At 38.3% G+C, this 27190-nt stretch overlaps 1 pseudogene across 1 annotated transcript; it reads left to right on the plus strand.

Annotated features, from left to right (window-relative positions):
• Positions 1-14447: 14447 nt before the first annotated feature.
• On the plus strand, positions 14448-15737 carry LOC128586052 (eukaryotic translation initiation factor 3 subunit K-like; annotated as a pseudogene). Its single transcript, XR_008380172.1, has one exon. The product of XR_008380172.1 is annotated as a eukaryotic translation initiation factor 3 subunit K-like (transcript).
• Positions 15738-27190: the final 11453 nt, after the last annotated feature.

The following is a 27190-nucleotide window of genomic DNA, read 5'->3' on the forward strand; positions in this document are numbered from 1 at the left end:
CATCAGGATGGGAACCTGTAGTCCCCAGCTTCTTGGGAGGCTGAGGCAAGTGGATTAGTTAAGCCCAAGAGTTTGAGGTTGCTGTGAGCTATGATGCCACAGCACTCTACTGAGGGTGACCAAGTGAGACTCCATCTCAAAATAAAAGAAAATGATGCAAATTATATGGTGACACTTCAAAAGCATAAATTCTTACACTTTTAAGTAGGTTGTTACTGAAAAAGGAATGAACTAATCTCAGAATACTGGCATCAGCTAAAAACATCTCATCCTCCTGTTGAAACCAGATACTAATCCAATCACCGTTTTGACAGCATTTCCTATCTCTTACTTTCATTTGCTTCTTATTTCAAAAAATATGTATACATACGAATTTCATAACACCAAAAGCATTCATTCTCCAGTAATCCTGCACAGAAGGAGCTAACACAGCTAAGCTCAGCATGTTCTCACGGTAGAACTCCTGACCCCCGGCTCCTGCTTTGAAGATCAGCCTTGGCCTACTCATAAAACCAGTGCTCTGCATTTCTCCCACTACCTACAGCTCCCCAAAGTGCTGGGCCATATTTCAATAATTCTCTGCTCCTTAGTTCTTGTATCTTTATCATTTCCCTTTACTTTTCCAAGTAGCTGAACATCTCATAAATTTCAGTCTTCATTCCACATTTTCATTAGGGATTATGTAGATACCAAGTGGTTTTACTTTTTTCTTCTAAGTGTGGTTTCCAATGCTATCAAAGACCTTCCAAATGGGTGAATGAAAGGATAGCATAAACACAGTAACATAAATATATACGTGGGTCATTATGAAAGTTCTGAGATACACAAAAATCAAGAAACTTAAAATCTGTGCCGATAGAAACAAATGAAGCCTTCCTAGCAACATCAATAGACTGAACAAGTTGAATCTTCCATGGGTGAATCAGAAGGGATGCTGTCAACTGTGTTTCTTGGAAGTGACCAAAACTCACTCTCTCAAAATGTTTCCTTATAACCTATATGACCCTAATGCTCAAATTTGTGAAATGGAATGATGATGCTGTTTTTATTCTCTGTATTAGTTGGCATGATTAATTAATGAATACAAGTCCAATTCAATTCAATTTCATTTTCAATGATAGTGAGGACATACATAGTTTATTCTGGAAACATACATAATACAATGACTTTTAAATGTTAGCCTGCATCAAAATCACCTGGGGGCTTCTAAAAACACAGCTTCCTGGGCCCCAACTCCACGTGTCCACTCAGGGAGTCTGGTTGGGGCTCCCGTATCTGCATTCTAGTAAGTCTTCATGTGAAGTTGATGCTACTACTCCACTTTCAGAACCACTTTCATTTATCTTCTCATAGTCAATTTAATTTTTTATTCCAGACCCAAGTTGCATTTTGTGTCTCACTCCAAAAAACCATTGCATTTTTTAGCTTACTTCAATATTTCAATGTATAGAATGACATATATGAAAGTATTGCCATTCACCCATTTCTGAGCCTTAAAATGCATGTGGTTTAATCTATTATAAAGCTTTTCCAAAATAAGCTTTTTAAAATATTTATTTCTAGTTAAATGAAAAGCCCCCTGATTATAGCTCTTACATAATTACTGATAATCTATTTCTGAAGAGTCTGGTTGGCTTCCCCAAGTTCAAATTACCTCCAGCTCCATAGAGAAAGATAACTGAAAGAAAATATTCTTTGTTTGAAATGACTGTGTGCATTTAGAAAATTCTTAAGAACCAAAATGATATATCTTTATAAGAGTGGACCTTAGCCTTTAGAGTTCATTTTCTTTGATTTGAAAAATAGCCCGCTTCCCATGTCAAAGTACTCAAAAGAAACTTTGTCTTTTAATATGTCAAATAATTTTTATTAAACAATAATCGTTTGGGTTAATATCAGAAAAAGAGACAAATTTTCCTTTGAGTTATATTGGAGGCTTAAAACTTATAGCTACAAAGCACATTCAGTGTTGAGTTTAACTCAAAATGCTTAAAAAGAATTTTAACTTAAAAACTACAATTATGCAGATTTAAATAGTTTTTCTAATTTTTCCCATCTTTCATACATTCTTCTTCTAATCAAAGTAATGGCTCCTTCCATGCTCAGGAGCACAGCAGGAAGTTCAATGATCTTTCCAATCTGTTAAGAGAATTCTTGTGTGTGTGTTGTTTTTTTTTTTTCAAGATCCTATTAATAAAGTTCTTGTTCATGGGAGGGCTTGCTTTTATATGTACAAAGTCAGTTCGTGAGTCTCAAAATAAAATTATTTCTTAAAGACTGACTCAGGCATTTACCTACGACCGTTACACATCAGAAATTGTGCCAATTTTCTTTTTTCTGAAGAATGCTAGTTGATATTAACTGGTTAGTTTTTTGTTTAAATTTTTGCAGTTGAACTTTTCCATAGTTTGGTTGTGACATTTGCCTTCTGTTAGCAACTTACTCTGTGGTTCCAGTATCTTGTTGTGAATTGAGGATTATTAGAATTTATATGTGGTATAAAGAACATAGACTTTTGAAACAGATAAATGTGAATTCTGATGCTAATTATACCACTTAAGCTCTGTGACCTTAGGCAATTTGTTTAATCTCTTGAATCCTCGGAAGATTCTTTGGTTTTAAAATAAGCATATAAGAACCTGCCTCTGTATGAGAGGTCAACTCAGTACCTGAAATGTACTTGAAATAACAAAAGTTTTGAAGGCAAAAGTATGAATAAATTTCATGAAAACATTACACTGAAAGAAATATTTAAAATACTAGACTAACCTGCATGATATATGAAGCTAACTGGAATGTTCAGAAATGAACTCATTCAACAAATACTTATTTTGTGTATCTGTTGATTTTGTAATCTTGCTTGCCTGTGCAGATTCAGATGCGAGTTCTGAGCTACCTATGAGAACAAGTCATAGGATGGATCTCTAAAGCAACATAACTGCCAGGCCTCTACTAGACATTTTGCACAGAATCCACAAAGCATTACTCTGGAGTAGATTCCTTGGCCTCGTTCCCCAAGGCCTGTGTTCTATTACAACATCATGCTGTGAAAAAGAAGGCTGACTTTTACTCTTGGCAGAGGGGAGCTTTATGGTATTTCATCAAATCTGGGATATCATGTCTTATAAAACACATCATTATTCTACATACCACTAAGAAAGATTAAAGAGTTACCAATTAAATTATGACATGCTTTTTCATCTCTTAAAATTTTAATTTTATACTTGCTAAAAGAGCCCATTTAGATTTATTTGGGATTATATATCACTCTTATACACATAAAAAGGAAAACATGAGCAAAATAAATAGATTAAGGCATTTGCAGAGCTTTCTCATATTTCAAGTTCAAGTCTACTAAATCACGTTAGGCATAAGAATTGTCACTGTTTGTGTTTTTCCACACAGCAGCGTCATCTATGCCATCAAAAGCACTGGTGATACAGCATTTCTTACATGAGAACTCTATTATGTCTAGAATTTTCTTCTGAGCCACTGAAACTAACTCTGAATGTGCAGACACCCCTGTGCAAACAATAACATCACTTACAAGTATCCCCTAACCAATGGCAATTGTGAGACACCCAATTTCAGTGATCTAAAAATATGAAAAAAATGTACAATGTTAGACTCGTGAAATGCTGCACTTACTATACAAACTGTATACCTCATTCGATAGAACAACTATACTACTTCACAGATGTTAAAACCAATTTCAGGGCATGAGAAGATCATTTTCTATCGATGTGTATTTTGTCCACCTTTTGGGTTCTTTATCTTTGGTTTTTCTTCCTCTAGGTTTATTTTGTCCCTGACTTTTAAATGCTATGAGAAATGGAAACCTGACCACAGTGGCCAAGCCAAATAGGAATGTATTTTCCTCACATACCAAGGAAATCTTTCAGTGGGAGGGTTACAGCGGCACCTGAATGCCATCAAAAGTTCTTACCGCTATCATTTTTTGCTACCACGGCTCGTACCCCATCACATCCTTGTGCTCACAGGTGGCTGCTGCATCAGGGCAACTTTCCCAGAAAAAGCAGGGGATGGACAAAGGGCAAAAGGGGTTATGGAGGAGTCAGTCCTTCTTCTGAGTAGATTTCTTCTCACTTCTCACTGGTAAACACTGGGTTATGTGACCCACCATCATTTCAAAGCTGCCAAAGTAATTTTTTTTTCTTTTTTTTTTACTGGAAACATAGTCTCTCTGATTATACTGAACTGCTTTCAGTAAGAAAAAAAAAAAAAGATGACTAAAAACGAAGAAACCACCTGCTACCTGCTACTACTCTGTGCCCCCCAAATTTAATAGAAGTATGAGGTATTATGTTTGCCACATGCCCATGGAAGGTGAGTTTCATTTTGCCTAATGTAGTTGGTAAGGGTTTCAGTGGAATTAAACATGTCTTAGATAAGGCGACTGACAAATTGCACATCCTTGTCTTCATGTGTGAGCAGCAGAGTAGAAACAAAGGATAAAAATGCCTAAGGAGAATTAAAGTAACAGTGCTGTAGTAGCCTTCTAACTTCAACTAATGTCTTATACATACACCACAAGTATTTACTGGATACATATAGACAGAATGAATGAATATCTTCATCACTTTCCAAAAGCTTCATTTTTGGTCTACTTCTTTCTACCCTAGACTAGACTAGAAAAAAAAAACCTCTATGAAAGGGATATGGTGATAATCCCTTACACATGAATAACCTCTAGCTTCAAGTACTTTCTGCCACATTCCAGTTTTAACTTTTTTCCGGTTTTAACTTCTAACAGTTAAACTATGAAGGGTATTTATTTACATATTAATCATAAGCAAGTATAATCATTCCACTAGCAAAGCATACAATACGCCCACTGATGGTAGAGTTCCAATTTATATAATTGTTTTATTGTTTTTTTTTTTCTTTTTAGCTGTCGTCCGCTTTTTATGTGAATTTGGTTCTGCCCATGTACTTCCACCCATGCCTGTACTCCCACCATGTATGTACTTGAACTTTGCTATTCTTCCAGGAAATCATCACCCCAACATTATGTTTTCTTATTATTTCTTATATCAAGAGGGATAAGCTATTGTAAACTTTCTTTGTAACTATAGACTACTCTTTCTCCCTCATCTCTGCATCTCCAGTGATGTCAGTTTTCTGGATCTTGTTTCACTAAGGAGCATTGAGAAAATAACCATTACTATGATCCCTCTTTCTATACCCTGCTCTAGATGATGGTGCCTCTATAGCCATGAAACTCTACATAATTTTAATCAGGATTTGTTACATAGTCTATTCCACTGACATCACTTTTTACTATTTCTCATAGCCAATTGCTAATTATTATAATACTCTAAACTTCAAGTTTATCAATTTCTATTTCATAATGTTTAATTGTATTTATAGATTTTACTATAGTACAATCCTGTGGGTTTTGTTTTTACTGTTTTGTAACTCTCTGAAGTTCTTTATCTTTACACTGGCCTTCACAATCTGTATTGCTATTAATCTTCATTAAATGCTAGGTTATTAGTAATTGAGCAATGTGCTTAAATATTGTATTCCTATGACCCATGCAAGTGTGCAAGAAATGCACGCTACATGTTGGTTGGATAAATGAATGATTTTTCAGTTCCAATTTCTATAGTTCCCAATTTCTGTTTCAAAAAATAAAAAAGATAATCTTTTTAAATCATGTACTCATTTGACATGAGCAGGCGAAATCTGAGAAGTCCTATCTTAATAGTTCATGTGCTCAGACTTCTAAAGTAAACACACACATCGAACTTGAAAGACATCCAAATTGGTGTGCCTAGAATTTCCTTTTCCCTTGGCAAACATTGTGAGCTGCCTTTCAGTTTGCAATGTTGTTTCATTAGGTCATGAAAATGGGCTCCATCCGAAGGTTGGCACACCCTATTAGTGGAATTGCACTCAACCAAGGTTCAAAAAAAGTTGGCAACAAAAACCATTTGATCAATCTTACGCTATTTTCTAAGAATTGGTTTGCTTACTTTTCTACTTCCTATGTTTTCATTTCTCAGTTTCCTTTTGCATCTTCTTCCCATCACAGTGTATGCCAAGAATTCTCATTTGGCCTTTAATTCATTTATTCAACAAACATTTACTAAGCTACCTCTAAGGAAAATTCCCCTATCCCCAGTACCCAGGCTCTATCCCAGCTGTCTCTTGTCCCTGTGTTAAACGTTTTTGTCCCTATGTGGTTGTTTAATGAGAGCTGATATCCACTAGGAGGACAAGATGGTTATTTCATTAATTGTACTTAACTACTGTAGGTCATAAGCCTGAAAATTACTCAAAGGCAGAACTAATACCATGAATAAATTGGATTTCTTTCTTTCCGCAGATGCATTCTCTTGACCCTACAATCTAAGTATTCTTGAGAGTATTACAAGGTGGTAGGAGAAAGATGGTCATTGCCATATTGAAACTGGAATAAGAGGCAAAGTATAAATTTGGACTGGTGACTCCAAGGCACAAAAAGCCAATCAGTAAATTACTTTCTGAGTAATAATCATTCTCTGTTGCCACCCACTAGACTTAAGGAAGTTTTGTCAAAGGCCACCCCCGATCTAAGTCACATTGTGTGGTTGTATTGAGAGACGGACTCATATTTACTCTTATTTCAGAAAGAGTTAAGGAGAACACGGTGATCCCTGAGCCCAACATGGAAATGTCAATGGTGATTCATGAGATCCTGAAAGGAAGGACCAGCTCCCGCGAAGTGTTGATATTGTACATGCCAACAACCCCTCCCTATGCGAGGGTTTCTCCTCTACTGCCAAACTTGCAGTCTTAATAATTTGCTATTTTTAAAAGAGCCTGGAGTGGGAGGGGAGACCTATGGAACATTCTGTGTGCTATTCATTTCACTGAAGTACAAGGAGAGAGAAACTAATAACTTTGACCAGGAGAAATTTACATGCTAAAAGGGCATGCAGCCAAGGAGACAGAGATTACAGTGTCACACTTGACATGATGATGGTGTGCACGAGGTGTGGGTGTCTTTGCTACTGTAAGACTATGGCAATTTCGTTTTTATTCCATACCTTTTTAAGTCTCTCTACTCTGCTTTCTACTATTGTACTACAGCAACTCCATCACTGAAACACTTACACTACTCTTTGTTTACCATTTGAGACCTCTATGTTTGCTGGGAGTCCTCAAAGCCACAGTATTAAGTGAGCCATCTTTCTAGAACTTCAGTTCCACTAGATAATTTAGGGTAATAGCTTCATTTTAATATTAAAATAATCACTGAAAAATTATGAGGCAGAATGCAAAATTATGATCAAGTTTTTTTTAATTTCACTGAGAAATTCAAAGATAAACTGTTCTTAGAACAGGGAGTTTAGACTGTATCCCCAGACCCTCAGATATAATGGATGCTTAGTCAATATTTTGAGAAACCCTGATTAAAAATTATAATGGCGATCACCCTACATACCATCAACCTCTCCCTTAAAACTATGGAATGTACATATTTCCCAAAGAATACATATACATTGTAAGATAGGAAGAAGACAACTGAATGCAACATCATCATTCACACTCTCATGCAATCTATCCTGTTCCCCATACCACTGCCCTGAATGTTTGGTCTGTCATTCTGTTTCATGTTTTATATTTTTGTGGCATATACATGTATCACCAAGCAATACACTATTTTTGTGGAGGTTGTATATTTGAAAATTTTTTATAAAGGTACTCACACTATATTCTGCTGAAAATGTTTTTCCCTTGCATTGATATTTGTAGCTAGCATTTGTTGAGCTGTATAATTTACATAGTATGAAAAGGATTAGAAGAGGCGGAGCAAGATGGCAGCCGAGTAACATCTTCCTTGCATCTGGGCACCGTGTCTGGGGATATAGGACTCCAGGCATCTCTGGCTGGTGGGATCTGCCTATCATCACCCCTAAGAGGATACAGGGAGTCAGCGAGAGACTTCTGGACCCCAAGAGGAGGACTAAAACAGTGGAAAACCGGCAAGTGGTCGCGTGTGTTCAATCCGTCTAAACCTGCCCACAACTGTAAGTTCAGTAGCAGCGAGACTGCAAACCAGAAAGGCCTTACCTGTGAACTGTTTTGGTGTCTTTGGACTTGGCACTCAGCTGAACTGCCTTGGGGAGAGCCTGAGCGGGAGTGCAGAGAACTTTGGCCTTTGTCTAGGGCCCCAGTCTGAGCTGCTGAGCCAGACGGAGCCAATAGCGTTTGGCTCTGGGTCACAGGCGGCCATTGTGAGTGATCTGCCCCGGCAAGCTCCGCCCTCAGGGTCGCAGAGCTGGAATTGGGTGGGAGCTGGTAACCCAGTGACCAAGTAGCCTAAGGGCGGGGTCTGAGCCGCCTTGCAGCCCAAACCCTCGGGGGCAGAGGGAGACCAGTTTTGGCACACAGGGTAAGTGGATAGCCACTTCAGCAGTGATTCCAGCGACAAGCACTTGCCTGGGAAAGCTTCTGCTCAGCAAGTGAACAAGTTTAAAGTGCCGTTTAAGTGGGCTGAAGAGAGATTTAGGGTGTCTACCTGCTGGGGTTTGAGAAATTAGTAGCCTCCAGTCGTATCAGAACTGTGATTAACATCTCATACCCCAGAAGACCACGTGTTGCCCAGACAATATTCAATAACATATAAATACTGCTTTGTTTTTGGTTGTGTTTTTTTTTTTTGGTTCAGTTTTTTTTTTTTTGTTTCTTTTGATGCTGTTGATTGTTGTTTTGTTTTTTAAGTTCAACCTTTTCCATACAGATCCTTTTTCTTTATCAATTTTTCTAGTTTAATTATAATTTCCCATTGCTGCCTATTTCAATAATTAGAACTTCATTTTTGTTAGTGTTTCTACCACTATTATTTGGTTTTTCCAGCCAATTTTTTCCTGTAAAGTTTTCTGTTTGCTTGTTTTGGTTTGATTTATAGCATTTTTGTCTTTCCTCTGTACTGGGTGGAGGTGGGGTACTGTGTCTGATCAGGTTAGCAAAGAGCTGCTGACCTCAAGGGAACCACCCAACTGGGCACCCCCAGAAGGTGTTTTTTTTTTTTAAGGTTGCATCAAAGTACCCTACTGTACACCTATATTGCTCTGTCTCCCTCTTTCTGTGCCTCTCTTCTTTTTGTCAATATTCCTTTTACCCACCCCATCTCCTTTCTCTATTTTTCTTTTTTTTTTCTTATCACATGGTCCTCCTTCTTTCATCCCTTTTTTGCTCGTCAACCTTCTCACCCTTCTGGTCCTGTAACCCTTAGTCCACAAGCACAAGAACTTAAAGAACAAAGGGAAGTGAAAGGAAAATTAGGGCAAGGAAACAGATAAAAGAAATCACTCATGAGGAAGAATCAGCAGAAAACTCCAGGCAACATGAAGAACCAGTCTAGAACAACCCTACCAAGGGACCATGAGGTAGCTACTGCAGAGGATTCCACCTATACAGAAATGTTAGGAATGACAGAAAGGGAATTTAGAATACACATGTTGAAAACAATGAAACAAATGATGGAAACAATGAAGGAAACTGCTAATAAATTGGAAAATAACCAAAAGGAAATTCAAAAACAGAATCAAATAAGAGATGAATGATATGAAGAATATAAAAAGGATATAGCAGACCTGAAGGAACTGAAACAGTCAATTAGGGAACTTAAAGATGCAATGGAAAGTATCAGCAACAGGTTAGACCATGCAGAAGAAAGAATTTCAGAGGTAGAAGACAAAGTTCTTGAGATAACTCAGACAGTAAAAGAGGCAAAAAGAAGAGAGAGAAAGCAGAACGTTCACTGTCAGAATTATGGGACTTCATGAAGCATTCCAACATACGAGTTATAGGAATTCCAGAAGGGGAAGAAGAATGCCCCAGAGGAATGGAGCCATACTAGAGAATACTATAAAAGAAAATTTCCCAAATATCACCAAAGATTCTGACACACTGCTTTCAGAGGGATATCGGACCCCAGGTCACCTCAACTCTAACCGAGCTTATCCAAGACACATTGTGATGAACCTGTCCAAAGTCAAGACAAAAGAAAAGATTCTGCAAGCTGCCAGGAGTAAGCGCCAGTTGACCTACAGGGGCAAATCCATCAGAGTTACCGCAGACTTCCCTAATGAAACTTTCCAAGCAAGAAGACAATGGTCATCTACCTTTAATCTACTTAAACAGAACAATTTTCAGCCCAGAATTCTGTACCCTGCTAAGCTAAGCTTCAAAATTGACGGAGAAATCAAATCATTTACGGATATACAAACATTGAGGAAATTCGCCACAACGAGACCAGCTCTACAGGAAATACTTCAACCTGTTCTGCACACTGACCACCACAATGGATCAGCAGCAAAGTAAGAACTCAGAAATTAAAGGATAGAACCAAACCTCCACACTGACGCAAAAGATAAAACTAAGCAATGGACTCTCACCAAATAAGATGAATAGAATACTACCACACTTATCAATTATCTCAATAAATGTTAATGGCTTGAATTCCCCACTGAAGAGACATAGATTGGTTGACAGGATTAAAAACACAAGCCATCCATTTGCTGTCTGCAAGAAACACACCTGGCTTCAAAAGACAAATTAAAGCTCCGAGTCAAGGGTTGGAAGACAATTTTTCAGGCAAATGGAATTCAGAAGAAAAGAGGAGTTGCAATCTTATTTTCAGATACATGTGGATTTAAAGCAACTAAAGTCAAAAAACACAAAGATGGTCACTTTATATTGGTCAAGGGAAAACTACAACAAGAAGACATTTCAATTCTAAATATCTATGCACCCAATTTAAATGCTCCCAGATTCTTGAAACAGACCTTACTCAGTCTGAGCAATATGATATCTGACAATACCATAATTACAGGGGACCTTAACACTCCTCTTACAGAACTGGACAGATCCTCTAAACAGAAATTAAACAAGGATATAAGAGACTTAAATGAGACCCTAGAACAACTGTGCTTGATAGATGCATATAGAACACTCCATCCCAAAGATAAAGAATATACATTCTTCTCATCACCCCATGGAACATTCTCCAAAATTGATCATATCCTGGGACACAAAACAAATATCAACAGAATCAAAAGAATTGAAATTTTACCTTGTCTCTTCTCAGACCATAAGGCACTAAAGGTGGAACTCAACTCTAATAAAAATGCTCGACCCCACCCAAAGGCATGGAAATTAAACAATCTTCTGTTGAATAACAGATGGGTGAAGGAAGAAATAAAACAGGAAATCATTAACTTCCTTGAGCATAACAACAATGAAGACACAAGCTACCAAAACCTGTGGGATACTGCAAAAGCAGTTTTGAGAGGAAAATTCATCGCTTCAGATGCCTACATTCGAAAAACAGAAAGAGAGCACATCAACAATCTCACAAGAGATCTTATGGAATTGGAAAAAGAAGAACAATCTAAGCCTAAACTCACTAGAAGAAAAGAAATATCCAAAATCAAATCAGAGATCAATGAAATTGAAAACAAAAGAATCATTCAGAAAATTAATGAAACAAGGAGTTGGTTTTTTGAAAAAATAAATAAAATAGATAAACCATTGGCCAGACTAACAAGGAATAGAAAAGTAAAATCTCTAGTAACCTCAATCAGAAATGATAAAGGGGAAATAACAACTGATCCCACAGAGATACAAGAGATCATCTCTGAATACTACCAGAAACTCTATGCCCAGAAATTTGACAATGTGAAAGAAATGGATCAATATTTGGAATCACACCCTCTCCCTACACTCAGCCAGGAAGAAATAGAGCTCCTGAACAGACCAATTTCAAGCACTGAGATCAAAGAAACAATAAAAAAGCTTCCAACCAAAAAATGCCCTGGTCCAGATGGCTTCACTCCAGAATTCTATCAAACCTTCAAGGAAGAGCTTATTCCTGTACTGCAGAAATTATTCCAAAAAATTGAGGAAGAAGGAATCTTCCCCAACAAATTCTATGAAGCAAACATCACCCTGATACCAAAACCAGGAAAACACCCAAACAAAAAGGAGAATTTCAAACCAATCTCACTCATGCATATAGATGCAAAAATTCTCAACAAAATCCTAGCCAATAGATTACAGCTTATCATCAAAAAAGTCATTCATCATGATCAAGTAGGCTTCATCCCAGGGATGCAAGGCTGGTTTAACATATGCAAGTCCATAAACGTTATCCACCATATTAACAGAGGCAAAAATAAAGATCACATGATCCTCTCAATAGATGCAGAAAAAGCATTTGATAAAATCCAGTATCCTTTTCTAATTAGAACACTGAAGAGTACAGGCATAGGTGGCACATTCTAAAACTGATTGAAGCTATCTATGACAAACCCTCAGCCAATATTTTACTGAATGGAGTAAAACTCAAAGCTTTTCCTCTTAGAACTGGAACCAGACAAGGTTGTCCTCTGGAAGTTCTAGCCAATACAATTAGGCAAGACAAGGAAATAAAGGGAATCCAAATGGGAGCAGAGGAGGTCAAACTCTCCCTCTTTGCTGACGAAATGATCTTATACTTAGAGAACCCCAAAGACTCAACCACAAGACTCCTAGAAGTCATCAAAAAATACAGTAATGTTTCAGGATATAAAATCAATGTTCACAAGTCAGTAGCCTTTGTGTACACCAATAACAGTCAAGATGAGAAGCTAATTAAGGACACAACTCCCTTCACCATAGTTTCAAAGAAAATGAAATACCTAGGAATATACCTAACAAAGGAGCTGAAGGACCTCTATAAAGAAAACTATGAAATCCGCAGAAAGGAAATAGCAGAGGTGATTAACAAATGGAAGAACATACCATGCTCATGGATGGGAAGAATCAACATTGTTAAAATGTCTATACTTCCCAAAGCAATCTACCTATTCAATGCCATTCCTATCAAAATACCAACATCGTACTTTCAAGATTTGGAGAAAATGATTCTGCGTTTTGTATGGAACCGGAAAAAACCCCGTATAGCTATGGCACTTCTTAGTAACAAAAATAAAGCCGGGGGCATCAGCATACCAGATTTTAGTCTGTACTACAAAGCCATAGTGCTCAAGACAGCATGGTACTGGCACAAAAACAGAGACATAGACACTTGGAATCGAATTGAACACCAAGAAATGAAACTAACATCTTTCAACCACCTAATCTTCGATAAACCAAACAAGAACTTACCTTGGGGGAAAGACTCCCTATTCAATAAATGGTGTTGGGAGAACTGGATGTCTACATGTAAAAGACTGAAACTGGACCCACACCTTTCCCCACTCACAAAAATTGACTCAAGATGGATAAAGGACTTAAATTTAAGGCATGAAACAATAAAAATCCTCCAAGAAAGCATAAGAAAAACACGGGAAGATATTGGCCTGGGGGAAGACTTCATGAAGAAAACTGCCATGGCAATTGCAACAACAACAAAAGTACACAAATGGGACTTCATTAAACTGAAAAGCTTCTGTACAGCTAAGGAGACAATAACCAAAGCAAAGAGACAACCCACACAATGGGAAAGGATATTTGCATATTTTCAATCAGACAAAAGCTTGATATCCAGGATCTATAGAGAACTCAAATTAATCCACATGAAAAAAGCCAACAATCCCGTTTGTCAATGGGCAAGAGACATGAATAGAACTTTCTCTAAAGACGACAGACGAATGGCTAACAAACACATGAAAAAATGTTCATCATCCCTATATATTAGAGAAATGCAAATCAAAACATCCCTGAGATATCATCTAACCCCAGTGAGAATGGCCCACATCACAAAATCTCAAAACTGCAGATGCTGGCGTGGATGTGGAGAGAAGGGAACACTTTTACACTGCTGGTAAGACTGCAAACTAGTACAACCTTTCTGGAAGGAAGTATGGAGAAACCTCAAAGCACTCAAGCTAGACCTCCCATTTGATCCTGCAATCCCACTACTGGGCATCTACCCAGAAGGAAAGAAATCCTTTTATCATAAGGACAGTTGTACTAGACTGTTTATTGCAGCTCAATTTACAATCACCAAAATGTGGAAACAGCCTAAATGCCCACCAACCCAGGAATGGATTAACAAGCTGTGGTATATGTATACCATGGAATACTATTCAGCCATTAAAAGAAATGGAGACTTTACATCCTTCGTATTAACCTGGATGGAAGTGGAAGACATTATTCTTAGTAAAGCATCACAAGAATGGAGACGCATGAATCCTATGTACTCAATTTTGATATGAGGACAATTAATGACAATTATGGTTATGGGGGGGGAACAGAAAGAGGGAAGGAGGGAGGGGGTGGGGCCTTGGTGTGTGTCACACTTTATGGGGGCAAGACATGATTGCAAGAGGGACTTTACCTAACAATTGCAATCAGTGTCACCTGGCTTATTGTACCCTCAATGAATCCCCAACGATAAAAAAAAAAAAAAAAAAGAAAAGGATTAGAAACATTTTTTATATATTCTCATGTCAATGAACATTTAGGTTATTTGCAGACATACAGTTTACAAACACCGCTGCTGTGAACATGTTTCCAAGTATACATGGATGTAAGTTACTGCAGACTGTTTATCTCTGTGTGATTTTTCTGAGTCATGGGATATGCTCATTTTTGATTCCATAAAGCAATGCCAAATCATTTTCCAAACTAGGTATCCCAACTTATTTTCCTATCCATGATGCATGAGTTATCATAGCTTCATATTCTTTTCAATATTCATTGCTGTCTGACTTTTTAATTTGTGCCCATCTTTTGAATCTGATGGCATCTGACAGAGGTTTGCATTGTACTTTCTTCATGGCCAATATGGTTGAACTTCTTTTCATACACCAGTTGGCTACTGAGTTTCCTCTTCTGTGAAATAACCTTGTAGTTATTTCTGTTGTTTTATTTCTGTTGTTTATCTTTTGCTTGATTTTCAGAGTTTTTTTCTTAAAATAAATTCTGAAGCCCTCTGCCACTTTGCTAGGGCTGGAGCAACAAGAAGACATAATTCCATTTCCACCGTCTCTTTTTCTTCCAGTCCTCAAGGCTGCCATTCTGCTTTAGTGCTCGCCTCAGCCCTGGTTGTGAAAGATAACAGTAGTTATGACAATGTTTGAGCAGATGAGAGTGAACATGGCCAAGTTGCTCAAGGGTATCGACAGGTACAATTAAACTTGACCACCATGGAGCACTATGTAGAGACACAGGCCAAGGAGAATGCCTATGATTGGGAAGCCAATCTGGCTGTCTTAAAGCTATACCAGTTCAACCCAGCCTTCTTCCAGACCACGGTCACTGCCCAGATCTGCTGAAGGCCCTTACCAACCAGCCCCACATCGACTTCACCCTGTGCAAGTGCATGACTGACCAAGTGCATCAAGAACGGCACATCTGACAGACTTTATATCTGAGAGATCTGCCACTTCTGGGCTTTCCGGCAAGCCCTGGGTGAAAACATGGACCTCTTAGAAGGCATAACTGGCTTTGAAGACTCTGTTTGAAAATGTATCTACCATGTCGTGGGTATTACCTACAAGCACGTTGACTACTAGCTGCTGACCGAAATGCTTGGGGATCTGTCAGACAACCAGCTGAAGATGTGGATGAGCAAATATGGCTGGAGCGCCGATGAGTCAGGGCAGATCTTTATTTGTAGCCAGGAAGAAAGTATTAAGCCCAAGAAGATTATAGAGAAGATCGACTATGACAGTGTGTCCAGCATCATGGCCTGCTCTCAGTAACTGCAGACATTTAATAAAGATTTGTCGACTTTGACTTGCAAAAAAAATAAATTCTGAATACCAAACTCACTTTGGATCTACGTGCTGTATGAACAATCAATCTGCGGTTGACTTTCTATGTTATTCATGTCTTCTAAGGAAATAGTTCTTAGTTCCCGTGTATTCAGTCTAGCAACGTTTTTTATTGTGGTTTGTACTTTCTAAGAAATCCTTCCTAGGGAAGAACTCTTTCTTATCTAAGAAATCCTTTCTCACTTCTAAGTAGGGGTAAAGGTAAACAGTTATTTCTCCTTCAAGGAGAAAATCTCATAACAAACAGAAGTTTCATTGACTGAATTTCATTTAGGAGACTAATCTCAAAAATCATCACTCTCCATGTTCTCTGTAAGTACTCCTCTTTGCAATGTGATCTTGCTGCCTCTCCCTTCATAAGGTGGTGCCTATCTTTCCACTAGTTGAACAGGGGATGGTTATGTTACATGCCTTGGTCAACAGGACTTTAGCAAATGTTTGCCAGCAGAGACTTGGACATGTCTGATGAATTTGGAGCTTCCACTCTCGCTGCTTTGTGGAACCCTGAGATATCCATGAAAATAAACCTGGGCTAGCCTATTAGAAGACAAAAAAGCTGTGGACGAAAAGACATCTGACTGAGAATTCCTAGATCATACCATCCCAGTTAAGCTAACCACACAGAAGAACTGCTCAACTAACCCACAGGATAATGAGGACTAACAAAGGTTTGTTGTAAGTGTGGGGTGGTTACGCACCAAAAGGTAAACTGATACAGTATCACACTGGACTTACTTCTATTTCCACTGATTACTTTCTTTGTTTTGGGATCAGAGACTGATGACACCAATGATTAATTCTCTTCTTCTTCCTTTAAATTAAAGCAGAAGTTCTATTTTCATTTAGATGAATGGTCAGGTATGGACTATATTTTTCTAGCCAACTTGTGGCTAAGCGAGCCTATGTGACTAGGTTTGAGCCAGTAGAACGTGAGGACTAATGATGAGTACAACATCACGGTTATCTCCTTAAATACAATACTGCTTGCATGAGATGCTCTCCTCCACTCCCCCTTTCTTGGGCTACCATGTAGAGATAGCATGACTCACCTTTTACTTCACAGGAAAAGAAAACACCCAGAGGTGTTTTGTTGCCCCATTCCAGACTACTCACCTGATTTTGGACTGGTATGTGAAAATAAACTGCTACCCATATTAAAACATCTCTTTATTGGACTTCCTTCATGCAGCAACTTAGCCTGAAACTAAGATATTTATTAAGAATCATTTGTGTTTTGTCTTCAAACTTACTGGTGGAAACTTATTTGTTATTATAATTCCATGATTTTTCACAATATTATTTCACCCAACGACATATGAGTGCAAAATAAAAGGAAGTTATTGTTTCTATGAATACTAGGAATGCTTTGGAACAATTCAGTAAAGGGAAGTCCATAAAAATTAGATACAAATAAGACAACTGGGCTTATTAGTGTATCAGCTAAGAGGGAAGCTATGATCCTTTCAAATCTGAGCTGATAATGCTTGAGGGACATGGGGAGCACCAGTGTTAGAACACAATGAGAAGTAGCGGGGACAATAGCAATCCAGGGATAGCGTCCTTCTTCCAAAGGGGCCACCACTACTTGACCTCAGCAAATTGTTGCCATGTGGAATGCAGCCAAAATTTCCAGATCTCTTTCTTTCTCTTTATCTTTTCTTTTTCTTTTTTTTTTTTTTCTAATCTAAAAACAGGTGGGTAGGTGAGCGGGTATGTAGGTGTGTGAGAGAAACCTGTTGTTTTTAACATCAGCAAGTATGAGAGATACTGCTGGCCACATCAGAGTGCATGCCCATCTTCTCGAGCACACAGGCCACATTTCCCTAGCCCCTCGGCATTTAGCTGGGCGCATGGCTAGGTTCCAGCCAATTGCAAGTATGAAGAAATAACTGATGTGAGGGCGGCGCCTGTGGCTCAGTCGGTAGGGCGCCGGCCCCATATGCCGAGGGTCGCGGGTTCAAACCCGGCCCCGGCCAAACTGCAACCAAAAATAGCTGGGCGTTGTGGTGGGCGCCTGTAGTCCCAGCTACTCGGGAGGCTGAGGCAGGAGAATCGCCTAAGCCCAGGAGTTGGAGGTTGCTGTGAGCTGTGTGAGGCACAGCACTCTACCGAGGGCCATAAAGTGAGACTCTGTCTCTACAAAAAAAAAAAAAAAAAAAGAAATAACTGATGTGTTCTATTCACAGGCTTAGAGTATAAAAACCTCAGGCATCATTTTCCCTTTTTCCCACCTGGGATGTCAATAGCCAGAGCATCCATGTAATTGGAGGATGACAGAATTACCTTCAGTCTGGAGAGTTCTCAGCTACCTCCCAAACTGGGACACAGAAACATCCTAGCTGGACAGAGGAAAAACTAAACTACAGTTGTGGTTGAGTCATTGCATTTTGCTTCTATTGGTTATAAAAGTTTAGTCTATACTAACCAGTACAACTACCAACATCAATTTAAAATATTATGTAGGGCAGGGTTCAGTCCTAGAGTCCCTACCTTAGAACCTGCCTTTAAGGATCTTTTTAGTTTAGTTTTTCCACTCAGAAAATGCAGTAATTTTTTAAAATTACTTTTCTTCTTTCTTAGTTTTTTCTGCTTGCATGGTCCATGTTAATTTTTATTCTTATTTATTTATTTATTTTGAGACAGAATCTCACTATGTCACCCTCAGTAGAGTGCTGTGGTGTCACAGCTCAAAGCAACAACAAATTTTTGGGCTTAAGCTATTCTCTTGCCTTAGCCTACCGAGTAGCTGGGACTACAGGTGCCCGCCAAAAGGCCTGGCTGTATTTTTTGTTGTAGTTGCCACTGTTGTTTGGCAGACCCTGGCTGGGTTCGAACCTGCCAGCTCTGGTGTATGTGGCTGGCTCCCTAGCTGCTGAGCTACAAATGCTAAGCCCAGGATGGTCTATTAAAAGAAAGAAATGATAAACTAATAGTTACCTCATTCTTTCCCTGTTTCCATTCTACCCTTCCCCGTTCTATCTTGTGTCTTTATTTTTCCCTAGTCTTTCTAGCTTTTAGCTTTTTCTTTAGCTTTCGTCTTGCCGCAGGTATAAACAATATGCATGTGTGTGCTTGTGTGTGTCCTAATTCATTTTATCCATATTCTCACATAGCTTCTCTATTCTTATTTTTTTCACAACTTACACTCATCCCCTGGCCTCATAGATCTCAGCACCAATAAATATGTTTACATGAATGGACCTGGAAGAGAAAGCTTTTTCATCCTGACAGGGACTGAGAACACGGCAATGCTGGGAGGGACACGAGGTGCCCATCCTCACATGCCTACAATTCTGTGAGGCCACGCTGCTCTTCTTTTCTCTTCTTTTCTCTTTTGCTGCTTTCTTCTCTTATTATTGTACATGGCTGGAAACTTTTCTCTGATAAATGGTTCAAACAAAATGTTAATTTGTAAAGAGATTCAACACAGTTCTTTCTAAAGTTGCCGATCTGTTAGAACAGGGCCAATTGTCACATCATTGGTGGTAACACACGCACGCACATAGCTTTATGTCAAACTCACAACGTATCTAGAGACTGGTACTGTGATTGCCCCATTGTAGAAACTGAGAGCATGAAATGTTTAGGTAACTTGCTGAAAGTCTGACAACTAGCATGGTGAAGTGCTGGGACTCAAACCCAGGCAGTTCAGATCCAGTCTGACTCCAGGGCCCTCTGATAGCCACGAAACCCCGCGTGAGGATCATGAGGAACAAGAGAAGTGTCTTTTCCAAAGTCCCAGGGTTGATCGGTCATAGGTCAACAGGTCATAGGCCTGTTCTGATAAACCAAACATTTTCTCTGTATATCCAATTGCCTTCCTATATCAGGCACTCACATCTCACAAAATCTTTCAGACATATTTAATTAGAATCTTTCACAGAGCTTTCCCCCTGAGAGTCCCTCATTTTTGGCAGATATCTTCTGCTAAACAAATACATTGAAGTTCTAGGTTAGCGTTTGGATGCTCTACCTGGAACAGTTCCAAATTCCTGAATATTTAAAAATGCCTCGTGTTTAATATTCTGTAGACAAACCCAAATATTTCACAGGGTTTTCTATTTTCACCCAGAAATTTTAGCTGTTGTGTAGATGAACTTAAATTTTTTAACTTGAAAAAGAACATTACATAGGCTTTCATTTATCTGAATATTTAATACATATGTTGTAGATTTTTTTTTTTTTAATAGTTTATGGCCAGGGCTGGGTTTGAACCCACCACCTCCAGCATATGGCACTGGCACCCTACTCCTTTGAGCCACAGGCACTGCCCTTTTTTTTTTTTTTTAATTCTATATTGAAATATATGAAACACAAACATCCAGATCTCGTCACCTAGAAAAAATAGTCTCAGCTCTCCAGAGAAATGTAAAGAGCTTCATGCCTCAGGAAATAATTTTAAAGTACTCGTCACCTTTGATTTTAAAACTCAATAGAAAAAGGTATGTACTTGGATTATGGGAATTACATCACCTCCTTCTCCAAAAGGGTACAGCAAATGGTTGAAAAAGAAATAAGGAAGCGCCATGAGGTTGTGAAACCAATAAACCAAATTACAGAAGAAGTAATTTGAAATTAAAATTTGGCTAAAATATTACCCCTCACATTTCTCCAATATTAAGGTTGTATATTTGTACACAAAGTGGAACAAGAACTGAGGTAATTCGATAATTTAATCTATGGACCACTTTTACTGATAATAACCCATGCAATTACAGTCTCTGTTTGGCTTAGCTGGAATTGTTCAGGCAGAAGCCTCGATTTTACCCTTCCCTTTCCATCTGTAAAGACAATTCAAAGTTAAAGGAAAACCCATCGTTGGAATTTTTAAATGCACAGGTCTATGTTTTATTTAAAACATGAAACTTGTTAGACTAGAGAAGTCATCTCAAAGGAGAGACTCTTCTGCAATAAACAAGAGCAAATCCATTCGCAGTCTCTGGGTAAAAGAATGACTTGGATGAATCTTCATTAAAATTCACAATACTCTGTTTTTATACAACTGCCCAAAGTTAGGCAGAGAAAAATAAACACCTACTGTGGCCATGCATTAGTAGAGTTTATTTTATTTTACTCTTTTAAAAAAAATTTTGTCTATAAGGCAGATAACCTGCCATCTATTCTTCAGATGAATGAAATAGGTACAGTCAAGATTTTAAAAATATATAAGTTTACCCAACAGAATGCTCTTGAAGAACCAGAGCATTCTTCTGATTCCAGGCCCAGTATTCTATATGCTATGAAGACACAGATGACAGAAAATTTTCTCATGGGGGAACAGAAAGGCAGCACCTTTTGGTGGTTGCTTTTAGTGTAACAGCCTATACGAAAAATTAGGAAATCTTCTCTAAATTAGTAGTATCAAAAACATTTGGGAACTTTTTGTTAAATTCTGCCCCTCAATATCTTGCTAGTAAATTAGAAGTCTTAATTACTTCTGGAAATCAATGAGTTTGCCTCAGCAGGATCAAAAAGGAAAAAAAAATAAGAAAGGATAATAAAATCATATTTGCAAATACTTATACTCACAATATCAATTATCCAATGGATGATTGTTGTTTTTTGTCATTACTATTTTGTACCAGACACCAACATGTATAACCTTGTACTAGAATGAGCCTAGTTTTCAAATAGATTCTTTGAATTAGGAATTAAATAGAGGTCTAATCTCAACTGTGAAATATACTTTGAAATGTATAATTGTCTAAACAATCAAATTAAGCAAGAATACATTCAAAATGCCATGAAGGCTACTTTGAACAGTTTGATGAGAATATTTCAGATTGTATATGAAACCAGCACATTGTACCCCTTGATTGCAATAATGTACACAGCTATGATTTAACAATTAAAAAAAAAAGAATACATTCAAAGTAAATTCCAGTTAACATAGAGATAAGAGCCGTAAGTGGTTCTGACATTTACATCTAGAAGTTGGTCTGTTATCAGGCATTGGTCTTTAGATCCTTCAGCAGAGAAGAAGATTAGGGTGACTTGGGAAACTTGACCCAATTACACTGGCTCAATCCCATTCTGGTCCTACCATCCAGTTCCTCAAAAATAGGCCTGGACATAAATATTTTGAAAATTTTCCATTCCTCTTCCATTCTCATCACTGTGGTGAATAAAAGGTAACCCAGTAAAACAGGCCCTGATATTTATATTACTAAAACAAGACATTGTTTTGAGCAGCTGAACCCCAAAACTCTATTAATAATGCCTTACTAGGTAAGATGTCCTGTAAGAATAAAGTGGAAGTTTTGTTATGACCATGGTGGGCAATGATTGCTTTGAACGTTTGTAGATAAACATCAAGGCAATTCTACTTTATGGCACAAAGCTTTGAGTTTCTGGACTCACATTTACACGTGTCTTTGAAGAGATTAGAACTGGGAGTTTATATTTTGTTGTTGTTGGCAGAAAATACTGCCCTAGCCCACCATGAATCAATTTACCTATTGACAGAGGAAAACACCCACATTTTTAACATTTCCCCCAAAAGACATCAACCCTTTTCCGCAGGTCTGTTGGCAGCCAGAGCACCCAGACTGACCTTTAATCAACTCCATTAGACATCATTACACTCCATTAATTCCCATTAAGAACTCATTTACACGTTTTTGTAATAACGCTAATGGCCGTGCAGTCTCGCTATATTGCATGTGTAGCATAAATTTTATCTTAGCTCAAGCTGGACCCTCAGAAGCTGCACATTTGCACCACAATGTGTGCACCCCTGAAGGATTTCTCTTGCTGAGTTTCACTTTGGGTTGTGCTATCAGCCATTGGATTTCTTCTGGGAAAAAAAAAAATCGGTAATTCTCTCAGGTTAGTATTAGCAATAAACACAAGCCAATCCATGTCTTGAAGAACAAGCAGAACCATGGTAAAGTCAGGCTCCCTGGAAACGGCTGTGCGGCCCAGTGATCAGCTCTCTCCAACCCCGTTCAGCCTCAGGAGCTTATTGGTGAGACTGCATCCAGCCCACAAAGTCAGCCCCTGTGCTCTGTGTGCTCTTTCTGCTTTGTGCCTGTTTATTGTCTCCGCTGCCTCTTGGCCTTTGCAAACTAACTTTTCTCTCTGTGTCCTTCAGTTCTTGCTCACATTTCTAGATAATTGCCTCCCTCTGTGTACCTCTTATCTTCAAATGCCCCCAAAGAAAACATTCAATTGTTTTCTCTCAACTTCAGTCATCCTTTCCAAGCAAAGCTTTCTTTGTCAGATGGCCTTGTGAGCTACTAACAAGCCTATAAACATAAGTTACTCTTGAGTTAAGTGTTGCTCCTGTCCCCAGGCCAATTAGCTACCACCAATTGCAATTGGGAGGTTTGACTTTTCTGCATGTGTGTAAGTGTGTGCGCAGGTGTGTGTGTGTGAGAGAGAGAGAGAGAGAATGTGTGTATTAGACAGGAAGGAAAAGCTATACGGGGCAGAGCACAGCTCTCTGTGGGCAAGCCAACTATGGCTACTTTCCTTAAAGGATCCATTGTGGACATTTTGAATTTTAGTTTATTATTGTTCTACACTGAAGAATAGATACAAAATAGGTATAAGAGCCCCAATATTGCCTTTACTTTAGAAAGGTTGTTAAGAATGCACGATGGCAACTCACTATGTACCCTTTTCACTGATGCTCAAGAGAAATTTCTCTTACATCTCAATACAAGCAAAAGTTCTGCTTATCGTGAGCTTCTAGATGGTTTTACTCTTTGGTACACTGTGAATTTTGCAATCAATGCCCATTGGAGTATATCGAGGTTAAATTTGTGGTTCACCTCTGGCAACAATACAGGATTTGTGCTCTGTCTTGTCTAGAGCTCACTCTACTCTTTTAAGTTTCCCTGTTTTGATTTTATGCTACCTAGTCATCCTTATTTATTTTATGCTTATCATGTGTACCTACTTAAGCCACATCAAACCTTAATTTCAGAAGACATAAGATATAAAAACTGACAAAAGCTATAATTATCTGTTACCATAATTATTCATTCACCAAAATATGAATTTTTCTCCAAAAAAAGCAGTCACACCAGTACATTGACATCATCTCACTCACTACCCTTGTTTCTACGGAATTGAGTCCAGTTCTATTCCACATAAGTACTTATTAAAAGTTTGTTTGTCGAGTAAATATGATTTTTTCCAAATGTTAAAGGTGATAAATTTCACACTCCAGATACTGAATGAAATATAGAAGTAAGATTATTTTAAGAAAAGTAGCATATTTTATGATACAGTCTTGGTAACGATATTGTCAGATTTCAAATTCTGACTTATCCTAGCTACAATACCTCTTTTCTTTTCGTCAAACAACACTACTACAATCGTGAATAGCTTGAAATTGAGAGATTCACATAAGTTCATAAAGTTTCTGAGAAAAAAAAACAAATTACACTTTGTAATCACTGAAGTGAAGACCAAAGCCAGTACTCTAAAAGCAAATTGCAATTTTTTTTAGTGATCCTTGTGGCATTACTATTCATCATTGTAACCTGACTCTGAATGAAGTTGGATTTTCATGTTAGTGTCCTTTGAAATATGTAATTCCATGAGCATTCCATTGTGATGAAAGCTCTTGTGTCCATCCAAACAGAGAAAACACTGTATGCCAAGTTATTCATGGCGAGTTTTTGGCAACTACTTAAAGGGCTCAAAAAAGAGGAATTTAATATAATTCAATCAAAGATTGGATAATACACATGAGAGAAAGACAAGGCTGGACAGAAAATTCGTAAAGTCAGCATTATTACTGAATGCAACACATTATGGTATTTAAGAACTGGCTAGAAGGAATGCATTGTGTTAGTGTGACACAACAGTTAATTCATATGTGAGACCACTAGAATTCAAGTAAAAAATTAGACGTCCTGGACATTAGGAAATCTGGCATAAAGATGTCATTTCATGTTTCTAGAAAGATAAATGGCCAGTCAGAATTTTTTCATTGGTCAAGGAAGCCCAGGAATGCCTTCAGCACTCTACACCCTGTTCAATTTCAGTGTGTCCCTGGGAATAACATGTTGCACTGTGCTCAAAGGCTGCCTTGAGAGGACAGCAAGCCTTCTCCATTGCAGTTCTAGTCAACTAGCTCCAAACGCCTTCTTATGCTCAAAGATAAAAGCCCTTGACCTTTTTTACTTAACACTGAAGCGTAGGATCAATGGGACTGATAGTCTACAAAGTCCACTGCATGGACTTCATTCCAGGGACCCTGCATGGCAGCAGTGATTCAATGCATCCTCTTGGTTTCAGATTTTTATTCACTACTTTGAAAAGGGAAGCATCGTTGAGGGTAAAATTTGGACTCATAAAACTCTGCATTAATTATATACTGACTCTGCACTATTAAAACAAAGCCCTTTGACAAGTGGCCATCAGATACCTTTCAGAGGAGGGAGTCTTGGCTGTTATTCTTACTGCGCCCCTGAAAGAGCCCTGATCCTCTCTCTGGCTGCAGCTTTTGTTTCCAGCCCTTCTTTTTTCAATGGTTGTCATGGAATCAACTTATTACCATATGAAAAGCCATACACAACACTTTTCCCTTTACCCCTACCTCCCCCACAACCAAAAGCCTGTTGCTAAAAGCCTTAGTCCTTAATATTCATGTAAAGGAGGGTGGGGTGTGAGAACAGAAATAAAATTGTAAGTGAAACAACAAAGATGTTTTCAACTTGCATCCTCTGGAGCAAAAATGGTTGATTTTTAAAGAGTTAGAATTCTTTCAATTTCTGTCTTTTTACTGCGTCCTCCCCAGATGATGGTAACCATAGTCTCCCACCCTGTTACAAATGACCGGATTTACCAAAATTGATTTCAATTGCCTCAGGAGTCAGAGGAGAGACAGGCCTGCCTCAGAAAGTGTCAGGTCAACAGTTTTTGCTTAGTTGGGGGTAAATTTCCATGATCAATTCTCATGTTTCCTAAAACATAATTTATTAATTTCTTTAAAATTTTTGCTTTAGTCCAGAAGTAACAGAAAATTCTATTTTTTTAAAGTGATCTTATTGGTCATCTGGACTACAGCTCAAAAGAAAAGAATAAGATTGTGCTTAATTTGGGGGGTTGTCTTAGCCCATGTCAATAAACGACTTCTTGTTTCCCCTTGTGTATGTAGTCGAAGTGATACATCATTTTTCTGTATAAAAATAAATCCTAACAATTCCCACCCTCTGAATATGTTTACATAACTGACTTGAAAAGGCTCTGAGAATACTACCAAGTCCAGAGGAGACTCCGTAAAACAATAAAAATAGCAAAAATCTCACAAAGGACAGTGTATACTCCATATATTCCAGTCATATAGACTAAACACAAAGTAACATCTGCAAAAATATCCTCGCATAGTATATAGTCTTGACACTTTCTGGCTTCCGGGAAATTTCACAATCTAATCATCATCTCACTAATCTTTAATACACACGTAGGGTGGTGGTGATGTTGGGGATGATGATGGTGATGATAGTCAGCAAATAATTAGAATCATATCCTACGTGCTGAAAGCTTTACATGATTGACTTAAATTTAATAGTCAAAACAATCATAGGAACATAATTGGCCACTTCTTCCATTAGAAGACTTATTACACTCAATTGTAAAAAAAAATTTTTTTTCCTGAGACAGCGTGTCTCTCTGTCATCACCCAGATTGGAGTACAGTAGCATGATCACAGCTCACTGAGGCCTCCAATACCCAGATTTGAGTGATCCTCTTGGCTCAGCCTCCCAAAAAGCTGAGCCTACAGGAGCACACCACAACATACAGCTGATTCTTCTGTTGTTAATAGAGACACAGTCTTGCCACCTTTTCCAGGCTAGTTTTGAATTACTGGCCTCCAGCAATCATCCCTCCCCGGCCTCCCAAATTGCTGAGATCACAGGCATGAGCCACCTAAAAGTTCTTTCAAGGAATGAAAATCTAGTAAAGTATATTTCTCTAAAATTGAACAAGTTGATTAGGATGACCAGGTTGTCATCCAAACAACTTGACCAGCACCATCTAGAGATGGTGCTCATGAGAATTGCTTTGATTGTCAGTAGAAGACAACCAATCTAAATGATTAAGCAAGAAAACACAGAGGATAGTTGTTGACCCTTGAAACTAGCAAATCCAAGGGAAGCACTGGCTTTAAGCATAACTAAATCTGGGGGGCAATAATCGTCAATGTCGAGTATTTTTCTGAGCTCTTCCTATTTCTTTTCCTTACATCATCCCTTTATCTCTTGCTCTACTTTTGTGTTAGAGCTGCCTATGCTCCACTACAATGAAAGTTCCCTCTGAGTTGCCCAGAAAAATGCCTGAAGGACATTCCACATTTATACCCACTTTGTACAGTAACTCCAGCAGGAAAAAGTCAGCCTTTCTACTGGTTCCCACGTAGCAAAACTGTCCCAGTTTAGCTAATGTGCCCGCAT

This window comes from Nycticebus coucang, chromosome 5 (genome assembly GCF_027406575.1).
Source record: "Nycticebus coucang isolate mNycCou1 chromosome 5, mNycCou1.pri, whole genome shotgun sequence".
Taxonomy (NCBI): Eukaryota; Metazoa; Chordata; class Mammalia; order Primates; family Lorisidae; genus Nycticebus; species Nycticebus coucang.